Here is a 22,054-nt window from a genome sequence, read left to right as displayed (position 1 = left end):
TGTATCCTGGGAGATCAGTATTAGATACCGAAGCACTACTGCAGCTTTACTCAATCCCTTGGACCTTCAGATTGACGATGAAACACAGAATTTGCGTCGGGATTTAGTACAAATGGCAAAAGGCCGACTTAAGTACAAGAAGAGTAAATCTTCTCATTGTTTGTGGTATACTTTGAGCGTTACCGGGAAGGTGAGTATTTGATTCCGATGCACTACAGCAGCTCTACTCCATCCCTTGGACCTACAAATTGACGATGAAACACAGTAAAACCGTCGGGATTTAATACAAAAGGCACAATGCCGACTTAAGTACAAGAAGAGTAAAACTTCTCATTGTTTGTGGTTTGCTTTGAGCGTTTACTGGGAGATAAGTATTACATTCCAATGCACTACTGCAGCTTTACTCTATTCCTTGGACCGTCACATTGACGATGATACACAGAAATTGCGTTGGTATTTAATATAAAAAGCACAATGCCGACTTAAGTACAAGAAGAATAAATCTTCTCATTGTTTGTGGTTTGCTTTGAGCGTTTCCTGGAAGGTCAGTATTAGATTCCGATGCACTACTGCAGATTTACTCTATCCTTTGGACATTCACATCGACGATGAAACACAGAAATTATGTCGGGATTTAATACAAAAGACACAATGCCGATTTAAGTACAAGAAGAGTAAATCTTTTCATTGTTTGTGGTTTGCTTTGAGCGATTCCTGTGAGATCAGTATTAGTTTCCGATGCACTACTGAGCTTCACTCTATCCCTTGGACCTTCTCATTAACGATGAATTAAAGAAATTGCGTCTGGATTTAATACAAAAGGCACAATGCTGACTTAAGTACAAGAAGAATAAATCTTCTCATCGTTTGTCTTTTGCTTTGAGCGTTTCCTGGGAGATAAGGATTAGATTCCGATGCACTACTGCAGCTTTACTCTATCCCAAGGACCTTCACATTGACGATGAAACACATAATTTGCTTCCGAATTAAATACAAAAGGCACAATGCCGACCTAAGTACAAGAAGTGTAAATCTTACCATTGTTTGTGGTTAGCTTTGAGCGTTTCCTAGGGGATCAGTATTTGAGTCCGATGCACTACTGCAGATTTACTCTATCCCTTGAACCTTCACTATGACGATGAAACACAGAATTTACGTCGTGATTTAATACAAAAGGCACAATGCCGACTTAAGTACAAGAAAAGTAAATTTTCTCATTGTTTGTGGTTAGCTTTGAGCGTTTCCTAGGGGATCAGTATTTGATTCCAATGCACTACTGCAGCTTTACTCTATCCCTTGGATCTTCACATTGACGATGAAACTCAGAAACTGCGTCGGGATTTAATACAATAGGCAAAATGCCGACTTAAGTACAAGAAGAGTAAATCTTCTCATTGTTTGTGGTTTGTTTTGATCGTTTCCTGTGAAATCAGTATTATATTCCGATGCACTACTGCAGCTTTACTCTATCCCTTTGACATTCACATAGTCGTTGTAACACAGAAATTGCGTCGGGATTTTGTAGAAAAGGCACAAAGCTGACTTAAGTACAGGAAGAGTAAAACTTCCCATTGTTTGTGGTTTGCTTTGAGCGTTTGCTGGGAGTTAAGTATTGGATTCCAATGCACTAATGCAGCTTTACTCTATACCTTGGACCTACAAATTGACGATGAAACACCGTCAAACCGTCGGGATTTAATACAAAAGGCACAATGCCGACCTATGTATAAGAAGAGTGAATCATATCATTGTTTGTGGTTTGCTTTGAGCGTTTCCTGGGAGATCAATATTAGATACCGATGCACTACTGCAGATTTACTCAATCCCTTGGACCTTCACATTGACGATGAAACACAGATATCGCGTCGGGATTTAATACAAAATGCACAATGCCGACTTAAGTACAAGAAGAGTAAATCTTCTGATTGTTTGTGGTTTGCTATGAGCGTTTCCTGGGAGATCAGTATTAGATTCCGATGCACTACTGCAGCTTTACTCTATCCCTTGGACCTTCACATTCACGATGAAACACAGAAATTGCGTCGGGGTTTAATACAAAAGGCACAATGTCGACTTAAGTAGAATTAGAGTAAATGTTCTCTTTGTTTGTGGTTTACTTTGAGCACTTCCTGGGCGATCAGTATTAGATTCCGATGCACTACTGCAGCTTTACTGTATCCCTTGCACCTTCACATTGACGATGAAACACAGAAATTGCGTCGGGATTTAATACGAAAGACACAAGGCTGACTCAAGTACAAGAAGAGTAAATCTTCTCATTGTTGAGGTTTGCTTTGAGCGTTTCCTGGGAGATCAGTATTAGATTCCGATGCACTACTGCAGCTTTACTGTATCCCTTGGACCTTCTCCTTCACGATGAAATACAGAAATTGCTTCGAGATTTAATACAAAGGGCACAATGCCAACTTAAGTACAAGAAGAGTAAATCTTCCCATTGTTTCTGGATTGCTTTGAGCGCTTGCTGGGAGATCAGTATTACATTCCGATGCACTACTGCAGCTTTTCTCTACCCCTTGGACCATCACATTGACGATGAAACACAGATATTGCGTCGGGATTTAATACAAAATGCACAATGCCGACTTAAGTACAAGAAGAGTAAATCTTCTGATTGTTTGTGGTTTGCTATGAGCGTTTCCTGGGAGATCTGTATTAGATTCCGACGCACTCCTGCAGCTTAACTCTATCCCTTGGACCATCACATTGACGATGAAACACAGAATTTGTATCCGGATTTAATACAAAAGGCACAATGCCGACATAAGTACAAGAAGAGTAAATCTTCTCAGTGTTTGTGGTTTGCTTCGAGCGTTTCCTGGGGGATCAGTATTAGATTCCGATGCACTACTGCAGCTTTACTGTATCCCCTGCACCTTCACATTGACGATGAAACACAGAAATTGAGTCGGGATTTAATAAGAAAGACACAATGCCGACACAAGTACAAGAAGAGTAAATCATCTCATTGTTTGAGCTTTGCTTTGAGCGTTTCCTGGGAGATCAGTATTAGATTCCGATTCACTACTGCAGCTTTACTCTATCCCTTGGGCCTTCTCCATGACGATGAAACTCAGAAACTGCGTCGGGATTTAATACAAAAGGCACAATGCCGACTTAAGTACAAGAAAAGTAAATCTTCTCATTGTCTGTGGTTCGGTTTGATCGTTTCCTGGGAATTAAGAATTGGATTCCAATGCACTAATGCAGCTTTACTCTATCCCTTGGACCTACAAATTGACGATGAAACGGGGTAAAACCGTCGGGATTTAATACAAAAGGCACAATGCCGACTTAAGTACAAGAAGAGTGAATCATATCATTGTTTGTGGATTGCTTTGAGCGTTTCCTTGGAGATCAATATTAGATTCCGATGCACTACTGCAGATTTACTCTATCCCTTGGTCTTTCACATTAACGATCAAACACAGAAATTGCGACGGGAAATAATACAAAATGCACAATGCCGACTTAAGTACAAGAAGAGTAAGTCTTCTCATTGTTTGTCTTTTGCATGAGCGTTTCCTGGGTGATAAGTATTAGATTCCGATGCACTACTGCAGCTTTACTCTATACTTGGACCTTCACATTGACTATGGAACACAGAAATTGCGTCGGGATTCAATACAAAAGGCACAATGCCGTCTTAAGTACAAGAAGAGTAAATCTTCTCATTGTTTGTCTTTTGCTTTGAGCGTTTCCTGGGAGATAAGTATTAGATTCCGATGCACTACTGCAGCTTTACTCTATCCCTTGGACCTTCACATTGACGATGAAACACATAATTTGCTTCCGAATTAAATACAAAAGGCACAATGCCGACCTAAGTACAAGAAGTGTAAATCTTACCATTGTTTGTGGTTAGCTTTGAGCGTTTCCTAGGGGATCAGTATTTGAGTCCGATGCACTACTGCAGATTTACTCTATCCCTTGAACCTTCACTATGACGATGAAACACAGAAATTACGTCGTGATTTAATACAAAAGGCACAATGCCGACTTAAGTACAAGAAAAGTAAATTTTCTCATTGTTTGTGGTTAGCTTTGAGCGTTTCCTAGGGGATCAGTATTTGATTCCAATGCACTACTGCAGCTTTACTCTATCCCTTGGATCTTCACATTGACGATGAAACTCAGAAACTGCGTCGGGATTTAATACAATAGGCAAAATGCCGACTTAAGTACAAGAAGAGTAAATCTTCTCATTGTTTGTGGTTTGTTTTGATCGTTTCCTGTGAAATCAGTATTATATTCCGATGCACTACTGCTGCTTTACTCTATCCCTTTGACATTCACATAGTCGTTGTAACACAGAAATTGCGTCGGGATTTTATAGAAAAGGCACAAAGCTGACTTAAGTACAGGAAGAGTAAAACTTCCCATTGTTTGTGGTTTGCTTTGAGCGTTTGCTGGGAGTTAAGTATTGGATTCCAATGCACTAATGCAGCTTTACTCTATACCTTGGACCTACAAATTGACGATGAAACACCGTCAAACCGTCGGGATTTAATACAAAAGGCACAATGCCGACCTATGTATAAGAAGAGTGAATCATATCATTGTTTGTGGTTTGCTTTGAGCGTTTCCTGGGAGATCAATATTAGATACCGATGCACTACTGCAGATTTACTCAATCCCTTGGACCGTCACATTGACGATGAATCACAGATATCGCGTCGGGATTTAATACAAAATGCACAATGCCGACTTAAGTACAAGAAGAGTAAATCTTCTGATTGTTTGTGGTTTGCTATGAGCGTTTCCTGGGAGATCAGTATTAGATTCCGATGCACTACTGCAGCTTTACTCTATCCCTTGGTCCTTCACATTCACGATGAAACACAGAAATTGCGTCGGGGTTTAATACAAAAGGCACAATGTCGACTTAAGTAGAATTAGAGTAAATGTTCTCTTTGTTTGTGGTTTACTTTGAGCACTTCCTGGGCGATCAGTATTAGATTCCGATGCACTACTGCAGCTTTACTGTATCACTTGCACCTTCACATTGACGATGAAACACAGAAATTGCGTCGGGATTTAATACGAAAGACACAATGCTGACTCAAGTACAAGAAGAGTAAATCTTCTCAGTGTTGAGGTTTGCTTTGAGCGTTTCCTGGGAGATCAGTATTAGATTCCGATGCACTACTGCAGCTTTACTGTATCCCTTGGACCTTCTCCTTCACGATGAAATACAGAAATTGCTTCGAGATTTAATACAAAGGGCACAATGCCAACTTAAGTACAAGAAGAGTAAATCTTCCCATTGTTCCTGGATTGCTTTGAGCGCTTGCTGGGAGATCAGTATTACATTCCGATGCACTACTGCAGCTTTTCTCTACCCCTTGGACCATCACATTGACGATGAAACACAGATATTGCGTCGGGATTTAATACAAAAGGCACAAAGCTGACTTAAGTACAAGAGGAGTAAATCTTCCCATTGTTTGTGGTTTGCCTTGAGCGTTTCCTGGGTGTTAAGGTTTGGATTCCAATGCACTAATGCAGCTTTACCTTATCCCTTGGTCCTACAAATTGACGATGAAACAGCGTAAAACTGTCGGGATTTAATACAAAAGGCACACTTGCCGACTTAAGTACAAGAAGAGTTAATCATATCATTGTTTGTGGATTGCTTTGAGCGTTTCCTGGGAGATCAATATTAGATACCGATGCACTACTGCAGATTTACTCTATCCCTTGGACTTTCACATTAACGATCAAAAACAGAAATTGCGTCGGGGTTTAATACAAAATGCACAATGCTGACTTAAGTTCAAGAAGAGTAAATCTTATCATTGTTTGTCTTTTGCTTTGAGCGTTTCCTGGGTGATAAGTATTAGATTCCGATGCACTACTGCAGCTTTACTCTAAACTTGGAATTTCACATTGACGATGAAACACAGAAATTGCGTCGGGATTTATTACAAAAGGCACAATGCCGTCTTAAGTACAAGAAGAGTAAATCTTCTCATTGTTTGTCTTTTGCTTTGAGCGTTTCCTGGGAGATAAGGATTAGATTCCGATGCACTACTGCAGCTTTACTCTATCCCTAGGACCTTCACATTGACGATGAAACACTTAATTTGCTTCCGAATTAAATACAAAAGGCACAATGCCCACCTAAGTACAAGAAGTGTAAATCTTACCATTGTTTGTGGTTAGCTTTGAGCGTTCCCTAGTGTATCAGTATTTGATTCCAATGCACTACTGCAGCTTTACTCTATCCCTTGGATCCTCACATTGACGATGAAACTCAGAAACTGCGTCGGGATTTAATACAAAAGGCACAGTGCCGACTTAAGTACAAGAAGAGTAAATCTTCTCATTGTTTGTGGTTTGTTTTGATCGCTTCCTGGGAGATCAGTATTAGATTCCGATGCACTACTGCAGCTTTACTCTATCCCTTGGACCTTCACATTCACGATGAAACACAGAAATTGCGTCGGGGTTTAATACAAAAGGCACAATGTCGACTTAAGTAGAATTAGAGTAAATGTTCTCTTTGTTTGTGGTTTACTTTGAGCACTTCCTGGGCGATCAGTATTAGATTCCGATGCACTACTGCAGCTTTACTGTATCACTTGCACCTTCACATTGACGATGAAACACAGAAATTGCGTCGGGATTTAATACGAAAGACACAATGCTGACTCAAGTACAAGAAGAGTAAATCTTCTCATTGTTGAGGTTTGCTTTGAGCGTTTTCTGGGAGATCAGTATTAGATTCCGATGCACTACTGCAGCTTTACTGTATCCCTTGGACCTTCTCCTTCACGATGAAATACAGAAATTGCTTCGAGATTTAATGCAAAGGGCACAATGCCAACTTAAGTACAAGAAGAGTAAATCTCCCCATTGTTTCTGGATTGCTTTGAGCGCTTGCTGGGAGATCAGTATTACATTCCGATGCACTACTGCAGCTTTTCTCTACCCCTTGGACCATCACATTGACGATGAAACACAGATATTGCGTCGGGATTTAATACAAAATGCACAATGCCGACTTAAGTACAAGAAGAGTAAATCTTCTGATTGTTTGTGGTTTGCTATGAGCGTTTCCTGGGAGATCTGTATTAGATTCCGACGCACTCCTGCAGCTTAACTCTATCCCTTGGACCATCACATTGACGATGAAACACAGAATTTGTATCCGGATTTAATACAAAAGGCACAATGCCGACATAAGTACAAGAAGAGTAAATCTTCTCAGTGTTTGTGGTTTGCTTTGAGCGTTTCCTGGGGGATCAGTATTAGATTCCGATGCACTACTGCAGCTTTACTGTATCCCCTGCACCTTCACATTGACGATGAAACACAGAAATTGAGTCGGGATTTAATAAGAAAGACACAATGCCGACACAAGTACAAGAAGAGTAAATCATCTCATTGTTTGAGCTTTGCTTTGAGCGTTTCCTGGGAGATCAGTATTAGATTCCGATGCACTACTGCATCTTTACTCTATCCCTTGGACCTTCTCCATGACGATGAAACTCAGAAACTGCGTCGGGATTTAATACAAAAGGCACAATGCCGACTTAAGGTCAAGAAGAGTAAATCTTCTCATTGTTTGTGGTTCGTTTTGATCGTTTCCTGGGAAATCAGTATTAGATTCCGATGCACTACTGCAGCATTCCTCTATCCCTTGGACCTTCACATTGACGTTGAAACACTGAAATAGGGTCGGGATTTTATACAAAAGGCACAAAGCTGACTTAAGTACAAGAAGAGTAAATCTTCCCATTGTTTGTGGTTTGCCTTGAGCGTTTCCTGGGTGTTAAGGTTTGGATTCCAATGCACTAATGCAGCTTTAACTTATCCCTTGGTCCTACAAATTGACGATGAAACAGCGTAAAACTGTCGGGATTTAATACAAAAGGCACAATGCCGACTTAAGTACAAGAAGAGTGAATCATATCATTGTTTGTGGATTGCTTTGAGCGTTTCCTGGGAGATAAGGATTAGATTCCGATGCACTACTGCAGCTTTACTCTATCCCTAGGACCTTCACATTGACGATGAAACACATAATTTGCTTCCTAATTAAATACAAAAGGCACAATGCCCACCTAAGTACAAGAAGTGTAAATCTTACCATTGTTTGTGGTTAGCTTTGAGCGTTTCCTAGTGGATCAGTATTTGATTCCAATGCACTACTGCAGCTTTACTCTATCCCTTGGATCTTCACATTGACGATGAAACTCAGAAACTGCGTCGGGATTTAATACAAAAGGCACAGTGCCGACTTAAGTACAAGAAGAGTAAATCTTCTCATTGTTTGTGGTTTGTTTTGATCGCTTCCTGCGAAATCAGTATTAGATTCCGATGCACTACTGCAGCTTTACTCTATCTCTTTGACGTTCACATTGTCGTTGAAACACAGAAATTGCGTCGGGATTTTATACAAAAGGCACAAAGCTGACTTAATTACAAGAAGAGTAAATCTTCCCATTGTTTGTGGTTTGTTTTGAGCGTTTGCTGGGAGTTAAGTATTGGATTCCAATGCACTAATGCAGCTTTACTCTATACCTTGGACCTACAAATTGACGATGAAACACCGTCAAACCGTCGGGATTTAATCCAAAAGGCACAATGCCGACTTAAGTACAAGAAGAGTGAATCTTATCATTGTTTGTGGTTTGCTTTTAGCGTTTCCTGGGAGATCAATATTAGATACCGAGGCACTACTGCAGATTTACTCTATCCCTTGGACGTTCGCATTGACGATGAAACACAGATATTGCGTCGGGATTTAATACAAAATGCACAATGCCGACTTAAGTACAAGAAGAGTAAATCTTCTGATTGTTTGTGGTTTTCTATGAGCATTTCCTGGGAGATCAGTATTAGATTCCGATGCACTACTGCAGCTTTACTCTATCCCTTGGACCTTCACATTGACGATGAAACACAGAAATTGCGTCGGGGTTTATTACAAACGGCACAATGCCGACTTAAGTACAATTAGAGTAAATGTTCTCTTTGTTTGTGGTTTACTTTGAGCACTTCCCGGGAGATCAGTATTAGATTCCGATGCACTACTGCAGCTTTACTCTATCCCTTGGACCTTCACATTGACGATGAAACACAGAAATTGCGTCGGGGTTTAATACAAACGGCACAATGCCGACTTAAGTACAATTAGAGTAAATGTTCTCTTTGTTTGTGGTTTACTTTGAGCACTTCCCCGGCGATCAGTATTAGATTCCGATGCACTACTGCAGCTTTACTGTATCCCTTGCAGCTTCACATTGACGATGAAACACAGAAATTGAGTCGGGATTTAATAAGAAAGACACAATGCCGACACAAGTACAAGAAGAGTAAATCCTCTCATTGTTTGAGCTTTGCTTTGAGCGTTTCCTGGGAGATCAGTATTAGATTCCGATCCACTACTGCAGCTTTACTGTATCCCCTGCACCTTCACATTGACGATGAAACACAGAAATTGAGTCGGGATTTAATAAGAAAGACACAATGCCGACACAAGTACAAGATGAGTAAATCATCTCATTGTTTGAGCTTTGCTTTGAGCGTTTCCTGGGAGATCAGTATTAGATTCCGATGCACTACTGCAGCTTTACTCTATTCCTTGGACCTTCACATTGACGATGAAACACTGAAATAGGGTCGGGATTTTATACAAAAGGCACAAAGCTGACTTAAGTACAAGAAGAGTAAATCTTCCCATTGTTTGTGGTTTGCCTTGAGCGTTTCCTGGGTGTTAAGGTTTGGATTCCAATGCACTAATGCAGCTTTACTCTATCCCTTGGTCCTACAAATTGACGATGAAACAGCGTAAAACCGTCGGGATTTAATACAAAAGGCACAATGCCGACTTAAGTACAAGAAGAGTGAATCATATCATTGTTTGTGGATTGCTTTGAGCGTTTCCTGGGAGATCAATATTAGATTCCGATGCACTACTGCAGATTTACTCTATCCCTTGGACTTTGACATTAACGATCAAAAACAGAAATTGCGTCGGGGTTTAATACAAAATGCACAATGCTGACTTAAGTTCAAGAAGAGTAAATCTTATCATTGTTTGTCTTTTGCTTTGAGCGTTTCCTGGGTGATAAGTATTAGATTCCGATGCACTACTGCAGCTTTACTCTAAACTTGGACTTTCACATTGACGATGAAACACAGAAATTGCGTCGGGATTTATTACAAAAGGCACAATGCCGTCTTAAGTACAAGAAGAGTAAATCTTCTCATTGTTTGTCTTTTGCTTTGAGCGTTTACTGGGAGATAAGTATTACATTCCAATGCACTACTGCAGCTTTACTCTATAAGTTGGACCGTCACATTGACGATGATACACAGAAATTGCGTTGGTATTTAATATAAAAAGGACAATGCCGACTTAAGTACAAGAAGAATAAATCTTCTCATTGTTTGTGGTGTGCTTTGAGCGTTTCCTGGAAGGTCAGTATTAGATTCCGATGCACTACAGCAGATTTTCTCTATCCCTTGGACCTACAAATTGACGATGAAACACAGTAAAACCGTCGGGAATTAATACAAAAGGCACAATGCCGACTTAAGTACAAGAAGAGTGAATCATATCATTGTTTGTGGTTTGCTTTGAGCGTTTCCTGGGAGATCAGTATTAGATTCCGATGCACTACAGCATATGTTCTCTATCCCTTGGACCTACAAATTGACGATGAAACACAGTAAAACCGTCGGGAATTAATACAAAAGGCACAATGCCGACTTAAGTACAAGAAGAGTGAATCATATCATTGTTTGTGGTTTGCTTTGAGCGTTTCCTGGGAGATCAGTATTAGATTCCGATGCACTACTGCAGATTTACTCTATCCCTTGGACCTTCACATTGACGATGAAACACAGATTTTGCATCCGGATTTAATACAAAATGCACAATGCCGACATAAGTACAAGAAGAGTAAATCTTCTCATTGTTTGTGGTTTGCTTTGAGCGTTTCCTGGGAGATCAGTATTAGATTCCGATGCACTACTGCAGCATTACTGTATCACTTGCACCTTCACATTGACGATGAAACACAGAAATTGAGTCGGGATTTAATAAGAAAGACACAATGCCGACACAAGTACAAGAAGAGTAAATCATCTCATTGTTTGAGCTTTGCTTTGAGCGTCTCCTGGGAGATCAGTATTAGATTCCGATTCACTACTGCAGCTTTACTCTATCCCTTGGGCCTTCTCCATGACGATGAAACTCAGAAACTGCGTCGGGATTTAATACAATAGGCACAATGCCGACTTAAGTACAAGAAGAGTAAATCTTCTCATTGTCTGTGGTTCGGTTTCATCGTTTCCTGGGAGTTAAGGATTGGATTCCAATGCACTAATGCAGCTTTACTCTATCCCTTGGACCTACAAATTGACGATGAAACGGGGTAAAACCGTCGGGATTTAATACAAAAGGCACAATGCCGACTTAAGTACAAGAAGAGTGAATCATATCATTGTTTGTGGATTGCTTTGAGCGTTTCCTGGGAAATCAATATTAGATTCCGATGCACTACTGCAGATTTACTCTATCCCTTGGACTTTCACATTAACGATCAAACACAGAAATTGCGTCAGGATATAATACAAAATGCACAATGCCGACTTAAGTATAAGAAGAGTAAATCTTCTCATTGTTTGTCTTTTGCTTTGAGCGTTTCCTGGGTGATAAGTATTAGATTCCGATGCACTACTGCAGCTTTACTCTATACTTGGACCTTCACATTGACGATGGAACACAGAAATTGCGTCGGGATTCAATACAAAAGGCACAATGCCGTCTTAAGTACAAGAAGAGTAAATATTCTCATTGTTTGTCTTTTGCTTTGAGCGTTTCCTGGGAGATAAGTATTAGATTCCGATGCACTACTGCAGCTTTACTCTATCCCTTGGACCTTCACATTGACGATGAAACACATAATTTGCTTTTGAATTAAATACAAAAGGCACAATGCCGACCTAAGTACAAGAAGTGTAAATCTTACCATTGTTTGTGGTTAGCTTTGAGCGTTTCCTAGGGGATCAGTATTTGAGTCCGATGCACTACTGCAGATTTACTCTATCCCATGATCCTTCACTTTGACGATGAAACACAGAAATTACGTCGTGATTTAATACAAAAGGCACAATGCCGACTTAAGTACAAGAAAAGTAAATTTTCTCATTGTTTGTGGTTAGCTTTGAGCGTTTCCTAGGGGATCAGTATTTGATTCCAATGCACTACTGCAGCTTTACTCTATCCCTTGGATCTTCACATTGACGACGAAACTCAGAAACTGCGTCGGGATTTAATACAATAGGCAAAATGCCGACTTAAGTACAAGAAGAGTAAATCTTCTCATTGTTTGTGGTTTGTTTTGATCGTTTCCTGTGAAATCAGTATTATATTCCGATGCACTACTGCAGCTTTACTCTATCCCTTTGACCTTCACATAGTCGTAACACAGAAATTGCGTTGGGATTTTATACAAAAGGCACAAAGGTGACTTAAGTACAAAAAGAGTAAATCTTCCCATTGTTTGTGGTTTGCCTTGAGCGTTTCCTGGGTGTTAAGGTTTGGATTACAATGCACTAATGCAGCTTTACTCTATCCCTTGGTCCTACAAATTGACGATGAAACAGCGTAAAACCGTCGGGATTTAATACAAAAGGCACAATGGGGACTTAAGTACAAGAAGAGTGAATCATATCATTGTTTGTGGATTGCTTTGAGCGTTTCCTGGGAGATCAATACTAGATTCCGATGCACTACTGCAGATTTACTCTATCCCTTGGACTTTCACATTAACGATCAACAACAGAAATTGCGTCGGGGTTTAATACAAAATGCACAATGCTGACTTAAGTTCAAGAAGAGTAAATCTTATCATTGTTTGTCTTTTGCTTTGAGCGTTTCCTGGGTGATAAGTATTAGATTCCGATGCACTTCTGCAGCTTTACTCTAAACTGGGCTTTCACATTGACGATGAAACACAGAAATTGCGTCGGGATTTATTACAAAAGGCACAATGCCGTCTTAAGTACAAGAAGAGTAAATCTTCTCATTGTTTGTCTTTTGCTTTGAGCGTTTCCTGGGAGATAAGGATTAGATTCCGATGCACTACTGCAGCTTTACTCAATCCCTAGGACCTTCACATTGACGATGAAACACATAATTTGCTTCCGAATTAAATACAAAAGGCACAATGCCAACCTAAGTACAAGAAGTGTAAATCTTACCATTGTTTGTGGTTAGCTTTGAGCGTTTCCTAGTGGATCAGTATTTGATTCCAATGCACTACTGCAGCTTTACTCTATCCCTTGGATCTTCACATTGACGATGAAACTCAGAAACTGCGTCGGGATTTAATACAAAAGGCACAATGCTGACTTAAGTACAAGAAGAGTAAATCTTCTCATTGTTTGTGGTTTGTTTTGATCGCTTCCTGCGAAATCAGTATTAGATTCCGATGCACTACTGCAGCTTTACTCTATCTCTTTGACCTTCACATTGTCGTTGAAACACAGAAATTGCGTCGGGATTTTATACAAAAGGCACAAAGCTGACTTCATTACAAGAAGAGTAAATCTTCCCATTGTTTGTGGTTTGTTTTGAGCGTTTGCTGGGAGTTAAGTATTGGATTCCAATGCACTAATGCAGCTTTACTCTATACCTTGGACCTACAAATTGACGATGAAACACCGTCGAACCGTCGGGATTTAATACAAAAGCACAATGCCGACTTAAGTACAAGAAGAGTGAATCATATCATTGTTTGTGGTTTGCTTTGAGCGTTTGCTGGGAGATCAATATTAGATACCGAGGCACTACTGCAGATTTACTCTATCCCATGGACGTTCGCATTGACGATGAAACACAGATATTGCGTCGGGATTTAATACAAAATGCACAATGCCGACTTAAGTACAAGAAGAGTAAATCTTCTGATTGTTTGTGGTTTTCTATGAGCATTTCCTGGGAGATCAGTATTAGATTCCGATGCACTACTGCAGATTTACTCTATCCCTTGGACGTTCGCATTGACGATGAAACACAGATATTGCGTCGGGATTTAATACAAAATGCACAATGCCGACTTAAGTACAAGAAGAGTAAATCTTCTGATTGTTTGTGGTTTTCTATGAGCATTTCCTGGGAGATCAGTATTAGATTCCGATGCACTACTGCAGCTTTACTCTATCCCTTGGACCTTCACATTGACGATGAAACACAGAAATTGCGTCGGGGTTTAATACAAACGGCACAATGCCGACTTAAGTACAATTAGAGTAAATGTTCTCTTTGTTTGTGGTTTACTTTGAGCACTTCCCGGGAGATCAGTATTAGATTCCGATGCACTACTGCAGCTTTACTGTATCCCTTGCACCTTCACATTGACGATGAAACACAGAAATTGCATCGCGATTTAATACGAAAGACACAATGCTGACTCAAGTACAAGAAGCGTAAATCTTCTCATTGTTGAGGTTTGCTTTGAGCGTTTCCTGGGAGATCAGTATTAGATTCCGATGCACTACTGCAGCTTTACTGTATCCCTTGCACCTTCACATTGACGATGAAACACAGAAATTGAGTCGGGATTTAATAAGAAAGACCCAATGCCGACACTAGTAAAAGAAGAGTAAATCCTCTCATTGTTTGAGCTTTGCTTTGAGCGTTTCCTGGGAGATCAGTATTAGATTCCGATGCACTACTGCAGCTTTACTCTATTCCTTGGACCATCACATTGACGATGAAACACAGAAATTGCGTCGGGATGTAATACAAATGGCACAATGCCGACTTAGGAACAAGAAGAGTAAATCTTCTCATTGTTTGTGGTTTACTATGAGCGTTTCCTGGAAGGTCAGTATTAGATTCCGATGCACTATAGCAGCTCTACTCCATCCCTTGGACCTACAAATTGACGATGAAACACAGTAAAACCGTCGGGATTTAATACAAAAGGCACAATGAAGACTTAAGTACAAGAAGAGTGAATCATATCATTGTTTGTGGTTTGCTTTGAGCGTTTCCTGGGAGATCAGTATTAGATTCCGATGCACTACTGCAGATTTACTCTATCCTTTGGACATTCACATTGACGATGAAACACAGAAATTGTGTCGGGATTTAATACAAAAGACACAATGCCGATTTAAGTACAAGAAGAGCAAATCTTCTAATTGTTTGTGGTTTGCTTTGAGCGTTTACTGGGAGATAAGTATTACATTCCAATGCACTACTGCAGCTTTACTCTATACCTTGGACCGTCACATTGACGATGATACACAGAAATTGCGTTGGTATTTAATATAAAAAGCACAATGCCGACTTAAGTACAAGAAGAATAAATCTTCTCATTGTTTGTGGTTTGCTTTGAGCGTTTCCTGGAAGGTCAGTATTAGATTCCGATGCACTACAGCAGATTTTCTCTATCCCTTGGACCTACAAATTGACGATGAAACACAGTAAAACCGTCGGGAATTAATACAAAAGGCACAATGCCGACTTAAGTACAAGAAGAGTGAATCAAATCATTGTTTGTGGTTTGATTTGAGCGTTTCCCGGGAGATCAGTATTAGATTCCGATGCACTACTGCAGATTTACTCTATCCCTTGGACCTTCACATTGACGATGAAACACAGATTTTGCATCCGGATTTAATACAAAATGCACAATGCTGACATAAGTACAAGAAGAGTAAATCTTCTCATTGTTTGTGGTTTGCTTTGAGCGTTTCCTGGGAGATCAGTATTAGATTCCGATGCACTACTGCAGCATTACTGTATCACTTGCACCTTCACATTGACGATGAAACACAGAAATTGAGTCGGGATTTAATAAGAAAGACACAATGCTGACACAAGTACAAGAAGAGTAAATCATCTCATTGTTTGAGCTTTGCTTTGAGCGTTTCCTGGGAGATCAGTATTAGATTCCGATTCACTACTGCAGCTTTACTCTATCCCTTGGACCTTCTCCATGACGATGAAACTCAGAAACTGCGTCGGGATTTAATACAAAAGGCACAATGCCGACTTAAGTACAAGAAGAGTAAATCTTCTCATTGTTTGTCTTTTGCTTTGAGCGTTTCCTGGGTGATAAGTATTAGATTCCGATGCACTACTGCAGCTTTACTCTATACTTGGACCTTCACATTGACGATGGAACACAGAAATTGCGTCGGGATTCAATACAAAAGGCACAATGCCGTCTTAAGTACAAGAAGAGTAAATCTTCTCATTGTTTGTCTTTTGCTTTGAGCGTTTCCTGGCAGATAAGTATTAGATTCCGATGCACTACAGCAGCTTTACTCTATCCCTTGGACCTTCACATTGACGATGAAACACATAATTTGCTTCCGAATTAAATACAAAAGGCACAATGCCGACCTAAGTACAAGAAGTGTAAATCTTACCATTGTTTGTGGTTAGCTTTGAGCGTTTCCTAGGGGATCAGTATTTGAGTCCGATGCACTACTGCAGATTTACTCTATCCCTTGAACCTTCACTTTGACGATGAAACACAGAAATTACGTCGTGATTTAATACAAAAGGCACAATGCCGACTTAAGTACAAGAAAAGTAAATTTTCTCATTGATTGTGGTTAGCCTTGAGCGTTTCCTAGGGGATCAGTATTTGATTCCAATGCACTACTGCAGCTTTACTCTATCCCTTGGATCTTCACATTGACGACGAAACTCAGAAACTGCGTCGGGATTTAATACAATAGGCAAAATGCCGACTTAAGTACAAGAAGAGTAAATCTTCTCATTGTTTGTGGTTTGTTTTGATCGTTTACTGTGAAATCAGTATTATATTCCGATGCACTACTGCAGCTTTACTCTATCCCTTTGACCTTCACATAGTCGTTGTAACACAGAAATTGCGTCGGGATTTTATACAAAAGGCACAAAGCTGACTTAAGTACAGGAAGAGTAAAACATCCCATTGTTTGTGGTTTGCTTTGAGCGTTTGCTGGGAGTTAAGTATTGGATTCCAATGCACTAATGCAGCTTTACTCTATACCTTGGACCTACAAATTGACGATGAAACACCGTCAAACCGTCGGGATTTAATACAAAAGGCACAATGCCGACCTATGTATAAGAAGAGTGAATCATATCATTGTTTGTGGTTTGCTTTGAGCGTTTCCTGGGAGATCAATATTAGATACCGATGCACTACTGCAGATTTACTGTATCCCTTGCACCTTCACATTGACGATGAAACACAGAAATTGCGTCGGGATTTAATACGAAAGACACAATGCTGACTCAAGTACAAGAAGCGTAAATCTTCTCATTGTTGAGGTTTGCTTTGAGCGTTTCCTGGGAGATCAGTATTAGATTCCGATGCACTACTGCAGCTTTACTGTATCCCTTGGACCTTCTCCTTCACGATGAAATACAGAAATTGCTTCGAGATTTAAAACAAAGGGCACAATGCCAACTTAAGTACAAGAAGAGTAAATCTTCCCATTGTTTCTGGATTGCTTTGAGCGCTTGCTGGGAGATCAGTATTACATTCCGATGCACTACTGCAGCTTTTCTCTATCCCTTGGACCATCACATTGACGATGAAACACATAATTTGTTTCCGGATTTAATACAAAAGGCACAATGCCGTCCTAAGTACAAGAAGTGTAAATCTTACCATTGTTTGTGGTTAGCTTTGAGCGTTTCCTAGGGGATCAGTATTTGATTCCGATGCACTACTGCATATTTACTCTATCCCTAGATCCTTCACATTGTCTATGAAACACAGAAATTACGTCGTTATTTCATACAAAAGGCACAATGCCGACTTAAGTACAAGAAGAGTAAATCTTCTCATTGTTTGTGGTTAGATTTGAGCGTTTCCTAGGGGATCTGTATTTGATTCCGATGCACTACTGCAGATTTACTCTACCCCTTGGACCTTCACGTTGACGATGAAACCCAGAACTTGCGTCGGGATTTAATACAAAATGCACAATACCGACTTAAGTACAAGAAGAGTAAATCTTCTCATTATCAGTAAACTCTTCCGGGCTAAGTTGCCGTGGTCGATCTGTAGTATTTCTTCTCCCTGACGTTTCGTTCTCAACTACGGAGAACATCTTCTGAGGTGAGTCGACGACTGGCTGCTAGGAGATGGGGCCGCCGCTTATATAGAGATCGTAGGGGGCGCCACCACACGTCACATGGCGTCGATGTGCAGCTATCTCTGGCTATCGTCTGTTCTCTCGATTGCAGGCAATCGATTGTCACGTGATTGATGCAACGTCGACCGCCATATCTTATCCAATTTTAATTCTTCTTCTTTACGATTAAAATTGTATTGATGTTTGTGGATTTCAATTGCCTCTCTATACATACGTGTATAATAGTGCGACGTCCTCGCTAGCACGCTTGTTTCACCAAATTTTATGTCGTGATCTCCATCCTTAAAAACATGTTCCGCTACTGCCGATTTGTCGATATGTCCCAAGCGACAGTTTCTTTTGTGCTCCGTCAACCGTGTATTGATGCTTCTTTTTGTAGTTCCTATGTAAACCCTGCCGCAACTACACGGAATTTTATATACCGCTGGGGTGGCTAGGGGGTGACGAGCATCTTTTGTTGATCTTAGGCATTCACTAAATTTCTTAGTAAGTCTAAAAATGGTCTCTACCTGAAACTTGGCTAGTACTTTTCCAATGCGATCCGTGATATAATGGATGAACGGAAGAAATACTTTTCCAGCTGATGGTTGTTGCTGTCTCCTATTTTTAGGCATTTTTCTATTTGGGTGAAGTGCTCGATTAATCTCGTTTTTTGTATAACCATTTTTCGCAAAGGCCATTCGTAAATGATTTAGTTCTTCTTATAAGTAGCCTGGTTCACAAATATTATTGGCCCTATCCACTAGTGTTTTTATGACCCCCCTCTTTTGCCTAGGGTGGTGGTTTGAGTTCTTATGGAGGTAGCGATCGGTATGTGTACCTTTTCTGTAGACCTTATGGCCTAAGGTCCCATCCGCCCGTTTGATAACTGATACATCCAAGAAGTTAAGTTGTCCATTGTTCTCCTTCTCCATAGTAAATTTAATCTTTGGGTTGATGCTATTTAAGTGTACCAGAAAATCATTCAAGTCTTCTTCCTCATGATTCCATATTACAAAGGTATCATCCACATACCGATACCACTTCGAGGGGCTTTTTTTGGCCGACTGCAATGCTTGATGTTCAAAATATTCCATGAATAAATTCGCAATTGCGGGACTTAGGGGGCTTCCCATGGCTACCCCATCGATCTGCTCATAAAATTCACCATTGTACTGAAAATAGGTTGAGGATAGACAGTGTTGGAACAAGGCTACTACATCAGTAGGGAACATATTGGCTATATGGGAGAGAGCTTCATCAACTGGAACCATCGTGAACAAAGACACTATATCAAAACTGACAAGTATGTCATTAGGACCGACAGTAATTTCCCTCAATTTCTCAATGAAGTGTAGAGAGTTTTTAATATGACTCTCAGTTTTGCCTATGTGAGGTTGTAACAAAGAGGCAAGGTGTCTGGTTAGTTCTTGGGTAGGAGCTCCAATTGCGCTGACTATTGGTCTCAAAGGAACATCAGGTTTATGTATCTTTGGTAATCCATATAATCTCGGAGGATAAGCCTCCGTTTCACAAAGATACTTCTTAACTTCTGTAGGAATTGAAGACTGTTTTATCAGACGCTTGGTGGCATTCAGCACATTCGTTGTGGGATCCTTTTCCAACTTCTTGTATGTGCTGGGTTCCAGGAGATCACTGATCTTCTTGTGATAATCCTCAGTATTCATTAAAACAGTAACATTTCCCTTGTCAGCGGCAACTATAATAACATTCTTGTCTGCATTGATCTCCCGCAATGCCTTCCTTTCCCCTTGAGATAGATTGCTGCTGGGTGGCTTAGCTTTGCGTAATATCCTGGAGGTTTCCATTCTAATTTCATCAGCAGAATATGATGGTAACTGACGAATTCCTGCCTCTATATTAGCAATAATGTCCTCCACAGGATTCTTGGATGGAGTTATTGCAAACTTCCCTCCTTTAGACAGAACAGAAAGTTCTTCCTTAGACAATTCTTTTTTAGATAAATTAATAACCGTTTGGGAATTGCTTGGAATCGGTGTTTCCTGTCGACCCTCTTGTAGACGATCAAACTTGTCCTTCTGCCTATTGGAAGACACTTCTGCACTAATCTCCATAGATCTAAATGTTAAACTGTCCACTTTGTTCCAATGACAAAACTGCATAGTATTGCTAATAAGTAAATGAAGATATAGCAGTTGGCCATCACATACCGCCAGTCCTCGTCGTGTCTGATGTATCCGCTCACGTAGTAATGCCAGTTCCATACGAGAATAAATACGGTTAGCTTGTGCTGAATGAAACATTCTTCTCACTTTTAAAACTTGGGAACTATACCGGTATCACGACAGCGTAGCAGAAAAGTGAGTGAGCAAAGTTGTTGACCTTTCTTCTTGCGTAGGTTCTCCAGTCGTCGTACCCTACTTGACATTTCCTCCCCGTAGAGGCGTCGAATCATTCCATGTAGGCTTTCACGGCCGGCGTCCTTATCAGTAAACTCTTTCGGGCTAAGTTGCCGTGGTCGATCTGTAGAATTTCTTCTCCCTGACGTTTCGTTCTCAACTACGGAGAACATCTTCCGAGGTGAGTCGACGACTGGCTGCTAAGAGCTGGGGCTGCCGCTTATATAGAGATCGTAGGGGGCGCCACCACACGTCACATGGCGTCGATGTGCAGCTATCTCTGGCTATCGTCTGTTCTCTCGATTGCAGGCAATCGATTGTCACGTGATTGATGCAACGTCGACCGTCATATCTTATCCAATTTTAATCCTTCTTCTTTACGATTAAAATTGTATTGATGTTTGTGGATTTCAATTGCCTCTCTATACATACGTGTATAATAGTGCGACGTCCTCGCTAGCACGCTTGTTTCACCAAATTTTATGTCGTGATCTCCATCCTTAAAAACATGTTCCGCTACTGCCGATTTGTCGATATGTCCCAAGCGACAGTTTTTTTTGTGCTCCGTCAACCGTGTATTGATGCTTCTTTTTGTAGTTCCTATGTAAACCCTGCCGCAACTACACGGAATTTTATATACCCCTGGGGTGGCTAGGGGGTGACGAGCATCTTTTGTTGATCTTAGGCATTCACTAATTTTCTTAGTAAGTCTAAAAATGGTCTCTACCTGAAACTTGGCTAGTACTTTTCCAATGCAATCCGTGATATAATGGATGAACGGAAGAAATACTTTTCCAGCTGATGGTTGTTGCTGTCTCCTATTTTTAGGCATTTTTCTATTTGGGTGAAGTGCTCGATTAATCTCGTTTTTTGTATAACCATTTTTCGCAAAGGCCATTCGTTAATGATTTAGTTCTTCTTGTAAGTAGCCTGGTTCACAAATATTATTGGCCCTATCCACTAGTGTTTTTATGACCCCCCTCTTTTGCCTAGGGTGGTGGTTTGAGTTCTTATGGAGGTAGCGATCGGTATGTGTACCTTTTCTGTAGACCTTATGGCCTAAGGTCCCATCCGCCCGTTTGATAACTGATACATCCAAGAAGTTAAGTTGTCCATTGTTCTCCTTCTCCATAGTAAATTTAATCTTTGGGTTGATGCTATTTAAGTGTACCAGAAAATCATTCAAGTCTTCTTCCTCATGATTCCATATTACAAAGGTATCATCCACATACCGATACCACTTCGAGGGGCTTTTTTTGGCCGACTGCAATGCTTGATGTTCAAAATATTCCATGAATAAATTCGCAATTGCGGGACTTAGGGGGCTTCCCATGGCTACCCCATCGATCTGCTCATAAAATTCACCATTGTACTGAAAATAGGTTGAGGATAGACAGTGTTGGAACAAGGCTACTATATCAGTAGGGAACATATTGGCTATATGGCAGAGAGCTTCATCAACTGGAACCATCGTGAACAAAGACACTATATCAAAACTGACAAGTATGTCATTAGGACCGACAGTAATTTCCCTCAATTTCTCA

The sequence above is a fragment of the Schistocerca serialis genome, chromosome 7 (assembly GCF_023864345.2).
Source record: "Schistocerca serialis cubense isolate TAMUIC-IGC-003099 chromosome 7, iqSchSeri2.2, whole genome shotgun sequence".
NCBI lineage: Eukaryota > Metazoa > Arthropoda > Insecta > Orthoptera > Acrididae > Schistocerca > Schistocerca serialis.
The sequence above is the reverse complement of the archived record's forward strand: the minus strand, read 5'-3'. Positions refer to the sequence as shown.